The sequence below is a fragment of the Zea mays genome, chromosome 2 (genome assembly GCF_902167145.1).
Source record: "Zea mays cultivar B73 chromosome 2, Zm-B73-REFERENCE-NAM-5.0, whole genome shotgun sequence".
Classification (NCBI taxonomy): domain Eukaryota; kingdom Viridiplantae; phylum Streptophyta; class Magnoliopsida; order Poales; family Poaceae; genus Zea; species Zea mays.
In genome coordinates this window covers 189,895,870-189,913,969 of record NC_050097.1, presented here as the reverse complement: position 1 = coordinate 189,913,969, position 18,100 = coordinate 189,895,870, and positions in this window count along the sequence as shown.

Here is an 18,100-nt window from a genome sequence, read left to right as displayed (position 1 = left end):
ATTAGAGGAACTAGAGGTGTAGTTGCTTCGCCGTCGTGCCGTCAATGGGGTCCAGGCACAGTGCTTGCTCTGCCGAGGCTGAGTGCCGAGGTTCTTTCGTTTTGCTTTTTGGTTAGTCACTCTGCTGCGGGGAGGGGTACTGTGTTTATCAAACTGGAGAAACCTAATGGGCGGCTATGACCTCTAGGGAATCTTTGTAAAAGCTACGTAGTGATACCCTGCCGGACCACCTAGGTAGTGGTCAATGAGGATTAGCTCTCCCCGGGTAGAAAGGGAATCATGACTCGTGGGTAAAGTGTGCGACCTCTGTAGAGGGTAGTGAAACTGATATATCAGCCGTGCTCACGGTTAAGAGCAGCCTTGGGATCCTCTTTGATTAGAGATACTCCGGATACACCTCAGATGATGACTTTAATGATGATGGTTAATGAGGGTGACTTTAATTATGTATTCTAGTATTTCCTCTCCGAGGAGGTACTTTTTGGGATTATAACTTGGGTTTTATGATAAAATCTGGCTTCTACCAACAATAAATACCTGACCAACTAAAAGCAATTGCTTGAGCCTAACCCCACATACAAGCTAGTCCACTTCAGCCAAACGGGGCAATTGCTGAGTACGTTGATGTGTACTCATCCTTGCTTTACCACAAAACACCAGGTTGTCCACATTGTAACCACTGCTCAGGAGAAGACGAAGCCGTGGAAGGAGACTTCCAGGAGTTCCAAGACTACGACGAGTTCTAGGTGTGGGTTGGCGGCAACCCCCAGTCAGCTGCCTGTGAAGGCCTTATCTTTACTGCGTTTCTCTTAGCACTTTGATTTATCAGATTAGTTGATGACTATGTGGATGTCTCTGACTCTGTGATGTAATAAGTTAATACTCTTTTATGTTATTATTCGAGCACTGTGCGATGATGTTCATTTATGTAATCGCTGTGTACGTGAGTTCTGATCCTGGCACGTACATAGTTCGCATTCGGTTTGCCTTCTGAAACCGGGTGTGACATCGCAACACACTTAAATCGGAATAACCCGTCAGTCCCTCAGATCTAGTCTGATAGAGCCACTTAACCAGGATCAAATTCCACTGTCTCACTCGAAGGTGAGTCACAGAAGAAATACAATAAAATAGGAAACCTCAAATTAAGTGCTGAATTATTACATAGGTCGGAGTTTTTGAGTAGCGAATAAGAGTTCACAAAATAAAATGCAGCGGATAATCGTTGTCGTCGGTATCGAGGACATGGGCAAGGCCTAGCCCACTACTCCTCATGCTCCTCTCCTGCCGGAGCAACATCCCACTCGACCGTCCAACCCGTGGCAAGGTGGTAGGCCAAGTCACACCATCAACCATTTCCTGAATGGTACCTGCAAAAAATTATGCCACAAGCAAGGCTGAGTATACTAATACTCAGCTAGACTTAACCGGTGTGAGGAGTCTACTCCTCTACCTCTAGACTATGCAGCTGTTTGGCTGAGGGGTTTGGTTTGCCAAAAGCACTAGCTGTTTCTAAAATCAATTTTTAGCCTTTCAAATTCTGTCATCATTAACTTAGCTAGGTTTGCTCCTTCTAAGCATACATAGTAACAAGCATTTAGTTCAATCAACAAATTATCTCATGTAACCTCATTTCACTTCTTACTCGATGCAGTACAAGGGGTCAAGCAGTCTCATTAGCTGCGAGAAGCAGACGATTCGAATCGAGTTTTAACCTTGCAAGGTAAACCTAAACACACGGCATGTCAGGGTACTCCGACCCCACACATGACAATCGTCCCCATCGATTCCCCGTTCGCGTCCAGGCCTCACCGCCTTGGCATACAATGCTCCACTGACCCCGGCTGCCGCCGTGCAGTGACCGCACTTGTACCCACCACAGCTAGCATGGGAGACCCAGTCTCAGGTCGCATGAGGGATAAAGTCTGCGCCCGGCTTCACTCAGGTACTAGGTTTACCGGTTACCATTTTTCCCGGCATGTGCTTAGTACGTTCAAAAGCTTGACTCAGGTATCCACACATTAATCCTTAATTCCTTATCCCGTCTCATGGTCAAGGCATCCTCCCTGGATCCAAGTCCATAGACTAACATAGATCCTGTTATCAAGATGAATACAATCAATTCCTGACCTCGCGCGAGTGCTAGAAAAATCACTCGACTTCTACCGAGATCCTGATTAGCAAAGCAGCTACTCGACCTAGCATACTAGTATTCATCTCAAAAAGGAATCCTAAGTTCATGCAACTAGAGGTTTCAAGCAACTCATACACTTAAGTGCACATTACAATCCTACAAGCATTAAGTGTAGTAAAGTAGCATATAATAATACAGTTATGCATATAAACTGGGGATTGCCTTCAATTGCTGGGGCTGCGGGGAGATCCTCGATAGCAGCCTCGGAAGCTTGCTCCTGGTCCTCCTCTTGGACAGATCCTTGCTCGGGGATGAGCACGTACTCTCCGTCGGCAAGATTACAATCTAATAAATGCAATGCGTAAGATATATGCATGATATGATATGTGCTTTTAGAAATTACAACTTTTGACGGTGTATGATCTACTTGAGTTAGACAAGGTTAAACCTTACTTATGTAAGACTTCTGGGTGGTATACTTGGTAAATTGGATCAAACTTAGCTAAGGTAAGTGGTAGGTTTATTTTTGGGGTTCCACTAAATTCTTTTAAAGCCTTAGTGAGTTTTGACAAGAATTCAAGTTGGACTCATTGGAGTGAGGTTTATTTCTTCTTTCTTTTTCTTTATTCTCCTTAAGTTTTTTTTGGAGTGGGTTTGAACTACAAGTTGCCTTAATAAAATTCCAAAATTTCTGTAAAAATTACAGTGGCTTATTACTGGTGTATAGTTCTCCAAATTTGGGGATCAGAAAATGAATAGTTTTCTCTGGACAAAATTACCAAATTTTAGGGCAGAAGGGGTGCTTTGAACTACAACTATTATTTAACAGTAGGTAATTCTCTAAAACTTATTTTTGCTGGCTTTTAGGTGTTATAACATGACTTGGCACAAAATTTTAGCCATTAATACCTATTAGTTATTTTACTAGGGTTTTCTCAAGTTTCTAGCCAAAGAGGTGCTTTCTACTACCACTATATTTGAAAAATATCAAACAACAGATTTTTGATTTTTCTTAGCTTCTATTTTGCGCAAGAGCAATCATTCTGAAGTTTGGCATATTTTTGCTTAAGGGAAGGGGTGGTATGCATTAATTGGATTAAATGGCCTTTCTCATAGGATATTAGCAATAGGTATTATTTTGCATCATTTCAAAGGGTTTGCATTTTTCTCTGGTGGTTTATCTTATTATTGACTTAGCAAAATTTTGGTTGCCCATTATTGCATTATTATTGGTTATTCATGATTTATTTGGAAAATGCCTTATTATCATATTATATTTGTTTACCCTACTTAAAATGTTGGGCTGAGGTGTTCATTATTTTTGCAGTGGGGTTCTGGTGGTTACAAGTCCACTGGATTTTTATTATCAACTTTGGGTCTAGTTTTGTAATTCTAAGAATTGATTTCTAGTTGGAATAAGGCTAAATAAAACATTTCATTTTAAAATTGATCTGGACTAAAGGTCTCTTTATTTTTCCTAGGTTCTCTGTTACTTAAGCAAACTAGGAAAAATAGTTTCACTCACTGTTCATTAATTTCTAATGCCTTTCTGATTTTTCCTAAGTTTTGGGCAAAATAGCTTAAATGGATTTCTACACTATATTTTTCAATACTGGGGTTCCTACTATTTTTTAAATAGTGTCTAAAAGAGGTTTGAAAATCTACAAATTTTCTTATGTTCAGCACAGAAGCAAAATTAATTTTCCTTAATTAAACAAGGTTTGGTCAGTTTCTGTTTTTTAATTTTAAACTCTAAAAAATAGAACAGAAAGCATAGGGTTTATTATTTTTAAATGATAGTTCATAATATTTAGTATCGAGCAAAATTAGTTCGACAACTTTTGATTAAGAATTCATCAAGTTATGGATTTTCTAAGTTCTCTGGTTATTTAAAAAGATTAACAGAATTGATTAAATGGAAAACTACTTTGCACTGGGGTCCCTGGCGGGTGTTTCAAGTTTTTCCTCATGGATCAGTCCCTGGGCTACTATTCAAATGAGCCACTAACATTGCAGAAAACCCCCCGGGTTCTTCTAATCCTAACCCGGCCGGTCAGGCAAGCGATCGAACACGTGGCTTTTCGCTTCTGCCCGAGTTCAAGCGCCCATAGGTTGAAGATCTTCGCGAATTTGGGCATGATCGCTGCACAAGATTTGCTCCCCCGACAGAGCTTTGTCGTTTGTGTGTGGAAGTCAAGCGGTTTGGGGCAGTGTACAGAGAGTTGTCGTGTCACAAAGGTGGCAGTGTCACAAGGTGAGTCCCGAGGTAAAACTGCGCCAAAACCGTGTCAAATGAAATTGGTTTGAGTTCAATCTTTTCCAGGGCGTGTTCAAGGGAATTTGGCACAACTTTGATGTTTGGACTTGTTTGATTTGAGTTCTGAAAAAGAGAGAACGAGATTGATCTTTGAGAGGGGGCTGAAATTCAGATTGCTGAATTTCTCAATTTTCCCCAAGTGCATTAATTTAGGGGCTGTTTTGGGGATTTTAAAAAGTTCAAAAGGCAAAACTTCCTTACTATGTTTTGTTAGTTAATCAGTGAACTAAAACTTTATAATTTGGTTTTCTCCAAAAATGTATTTTTCTCCCAAGGGTTTCTCCCATTTACCCTTTATGCATAAATGGTTCACTTAGGGTTAACTAGGGTTTAAGGGTTTTTCTTTTTTTTTTGAATTCATGAAAACTTTAAGTAGACTTCAACTTAATTCTTTGTTCTCATTTTCAATGTTCACCCTTTTATTGAGATTGCATGTGATCATGAGTTGGGGCTAGCTTAAGGAAGAACCCTAAGTGACACTGGGGTGTCACAGCCTTCCCCCCTTAAAGGAATCTCGTCCCGAGATTCGGGCCAGAGTCCTCCCGGGGTGAAGCGAAGGGTGAGACTTATAGGAAGTGGGTGCTTATTGTTATTATTAGAGTAAACTGCTCTTCGAATGTCATTCTCTTTGCAACTTCAGAAGGAAGTCCTTTTCAAGTTTTGTTTCATGATTACTTCATTCTGATTTAAGATCATATTTTTGAAAATTAGATTCGAAGGGCAGGAGGAGGGGTTGGGGGTGTGATTACGTACCAGCTTCCTTAGGTAGGTAATCGGGGAAGTTGGATCTCAAGAATTCCTCGGTTTCCCAAGTAGCTTCTTCCTCTGAGTGATTACTCCACTGGACCTTGTACATCTTGATTGATTTAGCCCGAGTTGATCTTTCTTTGCAATCCAGAATCTTGGAGGGGTACTCTTGGTACGATAGATCTGGCTCTATCTCCAATTCTGGCTCTGCTATGATCTCGGTCGGCAATCGAACACACTTCTTCAACTAAGGTACATGGAACACACTGTGAATGGCAGACATTTTTGAAGGTAACTTCAGCTTATATGCCACGGGTCCACATGCTTCTATGATCTCATAAGGTCCAATGTAACGAGGGGCTAGCTTGCCTTTGATCCCAAACCTCTGCACTCCCTTGGTGGGTGATACCTTGAGGTATACAAAACTTCCCACCTCGAACTGGAGAGGTTTCCTTCTTCTATCATGGTAACTCTTCTGCCTGGCCTGAGCAGCTTCTAGATTCTTCCTGATTAGTTTGACCTTCCTTTCGGCTTCAGTCACTAAGTCAGGTCCAAAAACTCCTCTTTCTCCAGGTTGAGACCAATTGAGTGGTGTCCTGCACCTTCTTCCATAGAGAGCTTCGAAACGTGCCATCCTTAGGCTGGATTGATAACTGTTGTTATAAGCAAACTCTGCCAAAGAGAGGTGCTTATCCCAGTTCTTGCCACAATCGATTGCACAAGCTCTCAGCATATCCTCCAGGATTTGGTTTACCCTTTCCGTCTGACCATCAGTCTGTGGGTGGTAAGCTGAACTTCTGATTAGCTTGGTTCCCAAAGACTCCTGCAATTGTTCCCAAAATCTGGCAACAAGTTGGGCTCCTCGGTCAGAAACAATGGTCCGAGGTAATCCGTGCAAACACACGATCCGGTCAATATACAATTCTGCATACTTCTGAGCCTTATCAGTGGTGTGCACAGGAAGAAAATGTGCCACTTTCGTCAGTCGGTCCACAATAACCCAAATCGAATCATGATGACGAGAGGTGTTGGGCAGAATCCATGCTGATGTCATCTCATTTCCATGAAGGTATAGATAGGGGTTGCAAAGCTCCAGCTGATTTCAAGTGGCTTGCCTTTATCCTCTGACAGGTGTCACATTCTGATACATACTGGGCTATCTCCCTCTTCATTCTGGTCCACCAATACAAAGGCTTCAGGTCATGGTACATTTTGGTGCTTCCCGGATGCATAGAGAATTTGGAGAGATGAGCCTCATCCAAGATTTTCCTCTTGAGGTCTTGGCTTTTAGGATTACCAATCTGTTTTTGAACCATAACACACCCTTTTCATCTTGGCGGAAACAATTATACTTCTCAACCTTCTGATGGAGATTCTTCTTGGTAATCTGCACTCCCTTGTCACTGAGCTGGGCCATGATGATCTGGTCTTGCAAAGCTGGCTCAACAGAAATGTGAGACAAAGAACCAGAAGGAATCACTTCAATTTGCATCTTGCTCAACTCATCACACAAGGTGTTAATGCGAGAATCCATTAGAATACAATTGCATTGCAACTTCCGACTCAAGGCATCTGCTACCACATTGGCCTTCCCTGGGTGATAATGTACCTCCAGGTCATAGTCCTTGATCAGCTCTAGCCATCTTCTCTGCCTCATGTTGAGATCAGCCTGAGTAAAGATGTACTTAAGGCTCTTATGATCAGTGAAGATGTTGCAGTGGGTTCCCATTAGATAGTGCCTCCACATTTTTAATGCATGAACCACTGCTGCCAACTCGAGGTCATGAGTGGGATAATTCTACTCATGAGGCCTGAGTGCTCTTGAGGCATAAGCGATGACTCGGTTGTCTTGCATCAAGACACAACCTAGTACAGTACCAGAGGCATCGCAATACACATCAAAAGGCTTGCTGTTGTCGGGTTGCGCTAATACTGGTGCTGTGGTCAGATGCTGCCTTAATGCATGGAAGGCATCTTCGCACTTCTGACTCCAAACAAACTTGGCTTCTTTCTTCAGCAACTCAGTTATAGGCTTCGCAATTCGAGAGAAATCCGGAATAAATCTTCGGTAATAACCAGCTAATCCCAGAAAACTCCGAATTTAACGGACAATCGTTGGTGGCTTCCAGTTCATCACCTCTTGCACTTTATCAGGATCAATAGCTATTCCTGCCTGAGAGATAGTGTGACCCAAGAATTTGATTTCCTTTAGCCAAAAATCACACTTGGACAACTTGGCATAAAGGTGGTGCTCTCGTAGACGTTGAAGCACTACATGCAAATGCCCAGCATGTTCTTCTTCGTTCTTTGAGTACACCAAGATATCATCGATGAAAACCACTACGAATTTGTCCAATTCAGACATGAAAACAGAATTCATCAGATACATGAAATATGTTGGTGCATTTGTCAGCCCGAATGACATCACCAAAAATTCATATAGCCCATATCTGGTTGAGAATGCCGTCTTCGGAATATCGCTTGTTCGTATCTTGATCTGATGGTAGCCAGAGCGAAGGTCGATCTTGGAAAACACCTTGGCCCCGACCAACTGGTCAAAAAGAACATCAATACGAGGCAAAGGATACTTGTTCTTGATAGTTACTGCATTAAGAGGGCGGTAATCTATACACATCCTCAAGCTTTCATCCTTCTTCTTCACAAACAGCGCTGGACATCCCCAAGGTGAAGTACTTGGGCGAATAAATCCCTTATCCAGCAACTCTTGCAATTGCTTCTTCAATTCTGCCAACTCAGCGGGTGGCATTCGGTAGGGCCTCTTGGAAATTGGGGCCGTTCCCGGTTGCAACTCGATGGCAAATTCAATATCCCGGTCTGGTGGCATTCCTAGCAATTCATCAGGAAATACATCTGCATACTCGCAGACCACTGGGATCTTCTTCAGAGGTAACTCCGTCATAGAGAAAGCACATGACTGAGTAGAACCTTGACTAGGCAGAATTAAGGTGAAGTTCCCACAGAATGGAGAATTAACTTCCACGGTACGGCTGGCTACATCAAGCACAACTTGGTGCAAGGTCATCCAATTGGCTCCCAGAATAATGTCCACATTTTCCAATCCCAACACAAGAAGAGTGGTTTTGACAATGTGGCTCCCTAGTTGAATAGGCACACTTTGGTTTAATTGATTAGTTGAAATTTTACCCCCCGGTGTGACTATCATAAATGACCCTTTTGAGTGAGAGAATGGCAGTTCACATTTAGCACTGAACTTCTGGCTAATGAAACTATGAGATGCACCCGAATCAAACAGAATTAAAGCAGGTTGATTATAAACTGAAAAGATACCGGTCATGATAGGAGCTCCCTCAGGTACTTCCTCTAGAGTAGTGAAGTTGAGCTTCCCTTGCCTGACTTGTACCTTCTGCTTTCTTCCCTTGTCTTGATTTGGTGCTGGCATCTGCCTCTGCTGGTTCCTGGGACAATTCTTGGCATAGTGGCCCACATTGCCACAAGTGAAACACTTGTTCCCATTGCCCTGGCGGAACTACTGCTGTTGCGGAGGCTGATTGTTCCTTGGAGCGGGGACTGGAAAGCGGTTGGGTGCCGGCTGCTGCTGCTGAGGTGGCCTGATCACCCATCTGCCTGCCTGCTGCTGGAAACCCCTGCTCTGATTGTGAGAAACAATCCGGAACCTCTAAGCCTGAGCGGATGGTGCTGCCATTGGTGCCTTTCTCTTCTTCTCTGCCCTGTGAGCTACAATGCAATCCTCCTAGGAGATGGCCATGTTGACCAACTCATTGAAGCTATCAGCCAGGACAGTGTTGAGTCATTCCCGCAGCTTGGTATTGAGACCCCTGCGGAAGCGGTCTCTCTTCTTTTCATCAAAATCAGCATGGTACCCTGCATACTGGCACAAGTCGTTGAAGGCTTGCGCATACTGCAGTACCGTGCGGGTTCCTTGATTAAGGGCCAGAAATTCATTCAGCTTCCGATCAAGAATGCCAGCTGGGATGTGGTGTCCTCTGAAAGCAGTCTTGAATTCCTCCCAAGACACTTCACGATCAGCGGGGAGCATAGCACGGAAGTGGTCCCACCAAGTCCGAGCAGGGTCGCGAAGCTGCTGTGCGGCGAAGCGAGCCTTGGCTTCATCAGGGCAGTCTCCCGTGAGGAGGGGAAACTTGGACTCGATGACGCGAAGCCATACGTCGGCGTCCAACAGATCCTCTGCCTTGGTGAACAAGGGTGGTTGCGTGCTCAGAAACTCCTGGTAAGTTGCCATTGCCGGAGGTCGCTGATGCTGGCCTCCACCATGCTGCTGAGGGTGGGGCTGGCGCTGCAAGAGCTGTCGCAGAATCTCATTTTGCTGGGCCATCAGCTCCTGCACTATGGGAGCTGGAGGAGGTGGCGGGGGAACCTGCTCGTTATGCCCGCGACGCTGCCTAGCTGCCATCTGAAAATAGAGATTGTCGCCATTGTCATCCCAACTCACAATTTCGAATGACAAGATATCAAATCATATGGAAGGAAAATGCCATAATCATAATATTAGGTTCGAAATGAAGATAACATGGTGACAAACATCCCACAGATTTCAAAAGTTCACAGGGTTACATCAATCAGGGGAAAGTACCCGTAAGCCTAGTCCAAAATCTGACATTAACTAAGCTCGCATAGGTTTCTATCCGCCTAAAAGTGTTGAAGTGACCGCTTAACCCTGAGCGGTGGAAGCGACACTGGATACGGGTGAAGGAGGCATCGCGGAGGTAGTCCCATGGGCACCAGGGGCTGGTCCTAGCTCCTCGGGAGCCTCTTCTCCCTCGCTTCCGACTTCATTGGCCTCCATCTCCAGGTGGTGCATGTCCAAGTGGTCATTTGCTTCTTTGAGTTCCCTCTGCACATCGTGAAGCTGGTTCTCCAAGACATCAATGGTGTTGTCTCGGATCTCCACCTGCTGCTCCAAGGCGGTAATGCGCTGGCTCAGCCTTTCCACCTGCAGATCCTTCTTTACCAACTCGGTGGATAGATTGACCACAAAATCTTCTCGACTGTCGAGAGTGAGCTTGGCGGTTTGAGCGACGTTAGAAAGGTGTGCCATAGCGTCGCTCTAAAGGGCCTGAAGGCGGTACAACACACTCATGCACTGAACGGTGACCCTCCCAACCAAGTCAGGATACATTGCCCACACATCCTTCACATGGCTCACGCGGTTACACCACATGGGATCATCCTTCTTCTCAGCAGGGAAGAGTCCTAAGGGGTGCATCACCATCTCCAGGGGATGGTAGCCACAGAAAGTCGTCAGAGTCTTCATGGCTGCCGCCTCAACGGTGTTGTGCGTCCTGAGTCCAATTGTCTCGGAATCAAGAGAACGCCAACCTGGCTGAAGGGGATGAGCCTCCAAAGTCAGCCAGACCCGACAACGAGGTACCTGATACTCCTCATACAACTGCACCGTGTACAAAGGGGGCGTAGGGTAACCGGCAGAGTTAAGCACTTCCCACATGATGGAAGGAAAGCCATCGCGAGAAAGGAAGTCAGAACTGAAACAAGTGTCTCCTCCACTGGCGGGGGTGGGTGAATTCATCTGCGAAAGGGAACCAAAGGTAAAGATTATGGTGGAAGGAAAAAGAATAAGAGAGCCCGGATGGTTTTAAAGAAGGTGGGTTAGCTCAAGTTTTTAATTCCTTTTTGTGTTTATAATGCATGCATGCTGAAAGTAACGTTGCCTCTCCAAAAATAGGGTGCTCTTAGGGCATCCTTAAAAATATAAGTACGGGCCCACGGGGCCTAATTAATTAGCCACCTATTTCTCCCTCTATGCCTAAGGCCTTTCGTCCTAGGTTTAGCGGTCTAGTCCTGACGATCCATAGCAGTTTCTAGGCAAGTTTTAGATTTTGAAAATTGGTATTCATGGTTTATTGTCCTTCTCTGTGGTGGAATTTGCTCCGATACCAGCTGTGGCGGAACCGCCTGAATTATTCCAGCTTAAGTGTCTAAGTCACGCCTCAGGGGTCGCAACACACTTAAATCGGAATAACCCGTCAGTCCCTCAGATCTAGTCTGATAGAGCCACTTAACCAAGATCGAATTCCACAGTCTCACTCGAAGGTGAGTCACAGAAGAAATACAATAAAACAGGAAACCTCAAATTAAGTGTTGAATTATTACATAGGTCGGAGTTTTTGAGTAGCGAATAAGAGTTCACAAAATAAAATGCAGCGGATAATCGTTGTCGTCGGTATCAAGGACATGGGCAAGGCCTAGCCCACTACTCCTCGTGCTCCTCTCCTGCCGGAGCAACATTCCACTCGACCGTCCAACCCGGTGGCAGGGTGGTAGGCCAAGTCACACCATCAACCATTTCATGAATGGTACCTGCAAAAAATTATGCCACAAGCAAGGATGAGTATACTAATACTCAGCTAGACTTAACCGGTGTGAGGAGTCTACCTCTAGACTATGCAGCTGTTTGGCTGAGGGGTTTGGTTTGCCAAAAGCACTAGCTGTTTCTAAAATCAATTTTTAGCCTTTCAAATTCTGTCATCATTAACTTAGCTAGGTTTGCTCCTTCTAAGCATACATAGTAACAAGCATTTAGTTCAATCAACAAATTATCTCATGTAACCTCATTTCACTTCTTACTCGATGTAGTACAAGGGGTCAAGCAGTCTCATTAGCTGCGAGAAGCAGACGATTCGAATCGAGTTTTAACCTTGCAAGGTAAACCTAAACACACGGCATGTCAGGGTACTCCGACCCCACACATGACAACCGTCCCCATCGATTCCCCGTTCGCGTCTAGGCCTCACCGCCTTGGCATACAATGCTCCACTGACCCCGGCTGCCGCCGTGCAGTGACCGCACTTGTACCCACCATAGCTAGCATGGGAGACCCAGTCTCAGGTCGCATGAGGGATAAAGTCCGCGCCCGGCTTCACTCGGGTACTAGGTTTACCGGTTACCATTTTTCCCAGCATGTGCTTAGTACGTTCAAAAGCTTGACTCAGGTATCCACACATTAATCCTTAATTCCTTATCCCGTCTCATGGTCAAGGCATCCTCCCTGGATCCAAGTCCATAGACTAACATAGATCCCGTTATCAAGATGAATACAATCAATTCCTGACCTCGCGCGAGTGCTAGAAAAATCACTCGACTTCTACCGAGATCCTGATTAGCAAAGCAGCTACTCGACCTAGCATACTAGTATTCATCTCAAAAAGGAATCCTAAGTTCATGCAACTAGAGGTTTCAAGCAACTGCTACACTTAAGTGCACATTACAATCCTACAAGCATTAAGTGTAGTAAAGTAGCATATAATAATACGGTTATGCATATAAACCGGGGCTTGCCTTCAATTGCTGGGGCTGCGGGGAGATCCTCGATAGCAGCCTCGGAAGCTTGCTCCTGGTCCTCCTCTTGGACAGATCCTTGCTCGGGGATGAGCACGTACTCTCTGTCGGCTAGATTACAATCTAATAAATGCAATGAGTAAGATATATGCATGATATGATATGTGCTTTTAAAAAATACAACTTTTGACGGTGTATGATCTACTTGAGTTAGACAAGGTTAAACCTTACTTATGTAAGACTTCTGGGTGGTATAATTGGTAAATTGGATCAAACTTAGCTAAGGTAAGTGGTAGATTTATTTTTGGGGTTCCACTGAATTCTTTTAAAGCCTTAGTGAGTTTTGACAAGAATTCAAGTTGGACTCATTGGAGTGAGGTTTATTTCTTCTTTCTTTTTCTTTATTCTCCTTAAGTTTTTTTGGAGTGGGTTTGAACTACAAGTTGCCTTAATAAAATTCCAAAAATTCTGTCAAAATTACAGTGGCTTATTACTGGTGTATAGTTCTCTGTCTCCAAATTTGGGGATCAGAAAGTGAATAGTTTTCTCTGGACAAAATTACCAAATTTTAGGGCAGAAGGGGTACTTTGAACTACAACTATTATTTAACAGTAGGTAATTCTCTAAAACTTATTTTTGCTGGCTTTTAGGTGTTATAACATGACTTGGCACAAAATTTTAGCCATTAATACCTATTAGTTATTTTACTAGGGTTTTCTCAAGTTTCTAGCCAAAGAGGTGCTTTCTACTACCACTATATTTGAAAAATATCAAACAACAGATTTCTGATTTTTCTTAGCTTCTATTTTGCGCAAGAGCAATCATTCTGAAGTTTGGCATATTTTTGCTTAAGGGAAGGGGTGGTATGCATTAATTGGATTAAATGGCCTTTCTCATAGGATATTAGCAATAGGTATTATTTTGCATCATTTCAAAGGGTTTGCATTTTTCTCTGGTGGTTTATCTTATTATTGACTTAGCAAAATTTTGGTTGCCCATTATTGCATTATTATTGGTTATTCATGATTTATTTGGAAAATGCCTCATTATCATATTATATTTGTTTACCCTACTTAAAATGTTGGGCTGAGGTGCTCATTATTTTTGCAGTGGGGTTCTGGTGGTTACAAGTCCACTGGATTTTTATTATCAACTTTGGGTCTAGTTTTGTATTTCTAAGAATTGATTTCTAGTTGGAATAAGGCTAAATAAAACATTTCATTTTAAAATTGATATGGACTAAAGGTCTCTTTATTTTTCCTAGGTTCTCTGTTACTTAAGCAAACTAGGAAAAATAATTTCACTCACTGTTCATTAATTTCTAATGCCTTTCTAATTTTTCCTAAGTTTTGGGCAAAATAGCTTTAAATGGATTTCTACACTATATTTTTCAATACTGGGGTTCCTACTATTTTTAAATAGTGTCTAAAAGAGGTTTAAAAATCTACAAATTTTCTTAGGTTCAGCACAGAAGCAAAACTAATTTTCCTTAATTAAACAAGGTTTGGTCAGTTTCTGTTTTTAATTTTAAACTCTAAAAATTAGAACAGAAAGCATAGGGTTTATTATTTTTAAATGATAGTTCATAATATTTAGGATCTAGCAAAATTAGTTTGACAACTTTTGATTAAGAATTCATCAAGTTATGGATTTTCTAAGTTCTCTGGTTATTTAAAAAGATTAACAGAATTGATTAAATGGAAAACTACTTTGCACTGGGGTCCCTGGCGGGTGTTTCAAGTTTTTCCTCACGGATCAGTCCCTGGGCTACTATTCAAATGAGTCACTGACATTGCAGAAAACCCCCCGGGTTCTTCTAATCCTAACCCGAGGTCTTTCTCCCAACTTAAACAGTAACCGCGGCGGAAGAAAGGGCGGAGGGGCTTACCGGCGGCGAGATTGCTCCGGTGAGGTGGTCGAGGACGTAGGGGAGGTATCGGGGATCACAGCGATGTGCGGGTTGCCGTCGGGGATGGTCGGAGTCGGCCGGTCCACGTGCGCAGGCGGAGATGCTCGTCGGCGGCGAGGAGTCCGGCCTACTCACGGCGCGATAGTTCAATTGAACGGGTTAGAGAGCTTCACAGGATGCCAGGGAAGATGTGAGTGCAAGGAATTAGACGAAGACTCACTAGTTAGCTCGGTCCACGCGCGGCGGCGGAAGACCGAAGTCCGGCGAGGGTGAAATCGCTTCTCCGGTGAGGCAATGCCTCGGCTCAAGCTTAGAGAGGCTTCACGGCTTCACTTGGAAGCGATCCAGGGGCTAGGGCGAGGCTGGAGTTCAACATAAAGGGGGTGGCCACGATGGCCGAGCCTGGGCAGGGATGGCGGGCGACGGTGCTCGCTTTTCACGGCGAACTCCGGTGATCTTTGGCCCGGGCGAGGCTCGGGGTGTGCGGTGCCAACGGCTAAGGCCTCTTGGACGCATTTATAGGCGAGGGCACGGCAGAGGCGTGCGGGGCAGGGCGACCACGCGCGGGGCGCGCGCTGCCGCGACCAGTCCGCGCTCGGCCGGTCAGGCAAGCGATCGAACACGTGGCTTTTCGCTTCTGCCCGAGTTCAAGCGCCCATAGGTTGAAGATCTTCGCGAATTTGGGCATGGTCGCTGCACAAGATTTGCTCCCCCGACAGAGCTTTGTCGTTTGTGTGTGGAAGTCAAGCGGTTTGGGGCAGTGTACAGAGAGTTGTCGTGTCACAAAGGTGGCAGTGTCACAAGGTGAGTCCCGAGGTAAAACTGCGCCAAAACCGTGTCAAATGAAATTGGTTTGAGTTCAATCTTTTCCAGGGCGTGTTCAAGGGAATTTGGCACAACTTTGATGTTTGGACTTGTTTGATTTGAGTTCTGAAAAAGAGAGAACGAGATTGATCTTTGAGAGGGGGCTGAAATTCAGATTGCTGAATTTCTCAATTTTCCCCAAGTGCATTAGTTTAGGGGCTGTTTTGGGGATTTTAAAAAGTTCAAAAGGCAAAACTTCCTTACTATGTTTTGTTAGTTAATCAGTGAACTAAAACTTTATAATTTGGTTTTCTCCAATATTGTATTTTTCTCCCAAGGGTTTCTCCCATTTACCCTTTATGCATAAATGGTTCACTTAGGGTTAACTAGGGTTTAAGGGTTTTTCTTTTTTTTTGAATTCATGAAAACTTTAAGTAGACTTCAACTTAATTCTTTGTTCTCATTTTCAATGTTCACCCTTTTATTGAGATTGCATGTGATCATGAGTTGGGGCTAGCTTAAGGAAGAACCCTAAGTGACACTGGGGTGTCACAATGTACTTCGATGGGTCGCTTATGAAAACCAGAGTAGGTGCTGGCTTGCTCTTCATCTCACCCCTCGGGAAACATGTGCGCTACGTGATACGCCTCCATTTTCCGGCGTCAACCAATGTGGCCGAGTACGAGGCCTTGGTTAATGGGTTGCGCATCGCCGCCGAGCTAGGGGTTCGGCGCCTCGACGCTCGTGGTGACTCGCAGCTTGTTATTGATCAATTCATGAAGAACTCCCACTGTCGCGATCGAAAAATGGAGGCCTACTGTGACGAAGTTCGGCGCTTGGAAGATAAGTTCTACGGGCTAGAACTCAACCATATCGCTCGACGGTACAACGAGACTGCGGATGAGCTGGCTAAAATAGCCTCGGGGCGGACGATGGTTCCCCCGAACGTCTTCCCCAGGGACGTATATCAACCATCCGTCAAACTCGACGACGCGCCCGAACCCGAGGGGACCTCGGCCCAGCCTGAGGTACCCTCGGCCGCCGAGGGTGAGGCCCTACGCGTCGAGAGAGAGCAGCACGGGGTTACACCAAACCTGAACTGGCAGACCCCGTACCTGGAATATCTCCTCCGAGGAGAGCTGCCCCTCGACAAGGCCGAAGCTCGGCGACTGGCTCGGCGCGCCAAGTCATTCGTTTTACTGGGTGATGAAAAAGAGTTGTACCACCGCAGCCCCTCAGGCATTCTCCAACGATGCATATCCGTCGCCCAAGGACAAGAGTTGTTACAAGAAATACACTCGGGGGCTTGCGGTCACCATGCAGCACCTCGGGCCCTCGTGGGAAACGCTTTCCGACAAGGTTTCTACTGGCCGACCGCGGTGGCCGACGCCACTAGAATTGTACAGTCCTGCCGAGGGTGTCAATTCTACACGAGACAGACGCACCTGCCCGCTCAGACCCTGCAGACAATACCTATCACTTGGCCGTTTGTCGTATGGGGTCTGGACCTCGTCGGTCCCTTGCAGAAGGCATCCGGGGGCTTCACGCACCTGCTGGTCGCCATCGACAAATTCTCCAAGTGGATCGAAGTCTGACCCTTAACCAGCATTGGGTCCGAGCAGGCGGTGGCGTTCTTCACAAATATCATCCATCGCTTTGGGGTCCCAAATTCCATCATCACCGACAACGGCACGCAGTTCACTAGGAAAAGTTCCTGGACTTTTGCGAAGGCCACCACATCCGTGTGGACTGGGCCGTCGTGGCTCACCCGATGACAAATGGGCAGGTGGAGCGCGCCAATGGCACGATTTTGCAGGGACTAAAACCGAGGATCTACAACGACCTCAACAAGTTTGGCAAGAGGTGGATAAAAGAACTACCCTCGGTGGTTTGGAGTCTGAGAACGACGCCGAGCCGGGCCACGGGCTTCTCGCCGTTTTCCTAGTCTATGGGGCCGAGGCCATCTTACCCACGGACTTGGAATACGGTTCCCCGAGGACAAAGGCATACAACGACCAAAACAACTAGACCAGCCGAGAGGATTCATTGGACCAGCTGGAAGAAGCTCGGGACGTAGCCTTACTACACTCGGCACGGTACCAGCAGTCTCTGTGACGCTACCACGCCCGAAGGGTTCGGCCCCGAGGCTTCCAAGTGGGAGACTTGGTACTTCGGCTGCGACAAGACGCTCGAGGGCGCCACAAGCTTACTCCTCCCTAGGAAGGGTCGTTCATCATCGCCAAGATTTTGAAGCTCGGGACATACAAGCTGGCCAATGATCGAGGCGAAGTCTACAGCAATGCTTGGAACATCCAACAGCTACGTCGCTTCTATCCTTAAAATGTTTCAAGTCGTTCATGTATCTCGCTTTCTTTATGTGTATAAATAAAGTCTAACCGTCAAGGGAGGATCGGCCTTGCCTCAGCAAAAACCGAACCTCCCTCGAGGACTAGTAGGGGGAACCCCCTCTGCGTCAAAATTTTCCTCGGAAAAGTTTTCCGCCAAAATGACTTTCATGCTTTTCGACTATATCGATAACGAAATCCTAAAAACGACGAAAGAGACCTTGAACGACAAGGCCGACCGAGCCGAGGGACTCCTACGCCTTCGGGATACGGATACCTCACTCATCACCTTCCGTGAAAAGTAACTCACGCTCGGATAAGTGATTCTGCTACCGACGAACAAGTCCTAACGCACGAAACAAGAGGAAAGAAAACACAGCTTTATACTCTGACACTAAAAATGTTTAGGCCTCAGCGGCCACAAGAAACATACGCATACTTAAAACAAACTGTTCCTACAGGCTCAGGTATCGGCAGGGGAGGAGCAACACCCTCGGCGTCGTTTCCACCCTCGGCAGAATCTGGCC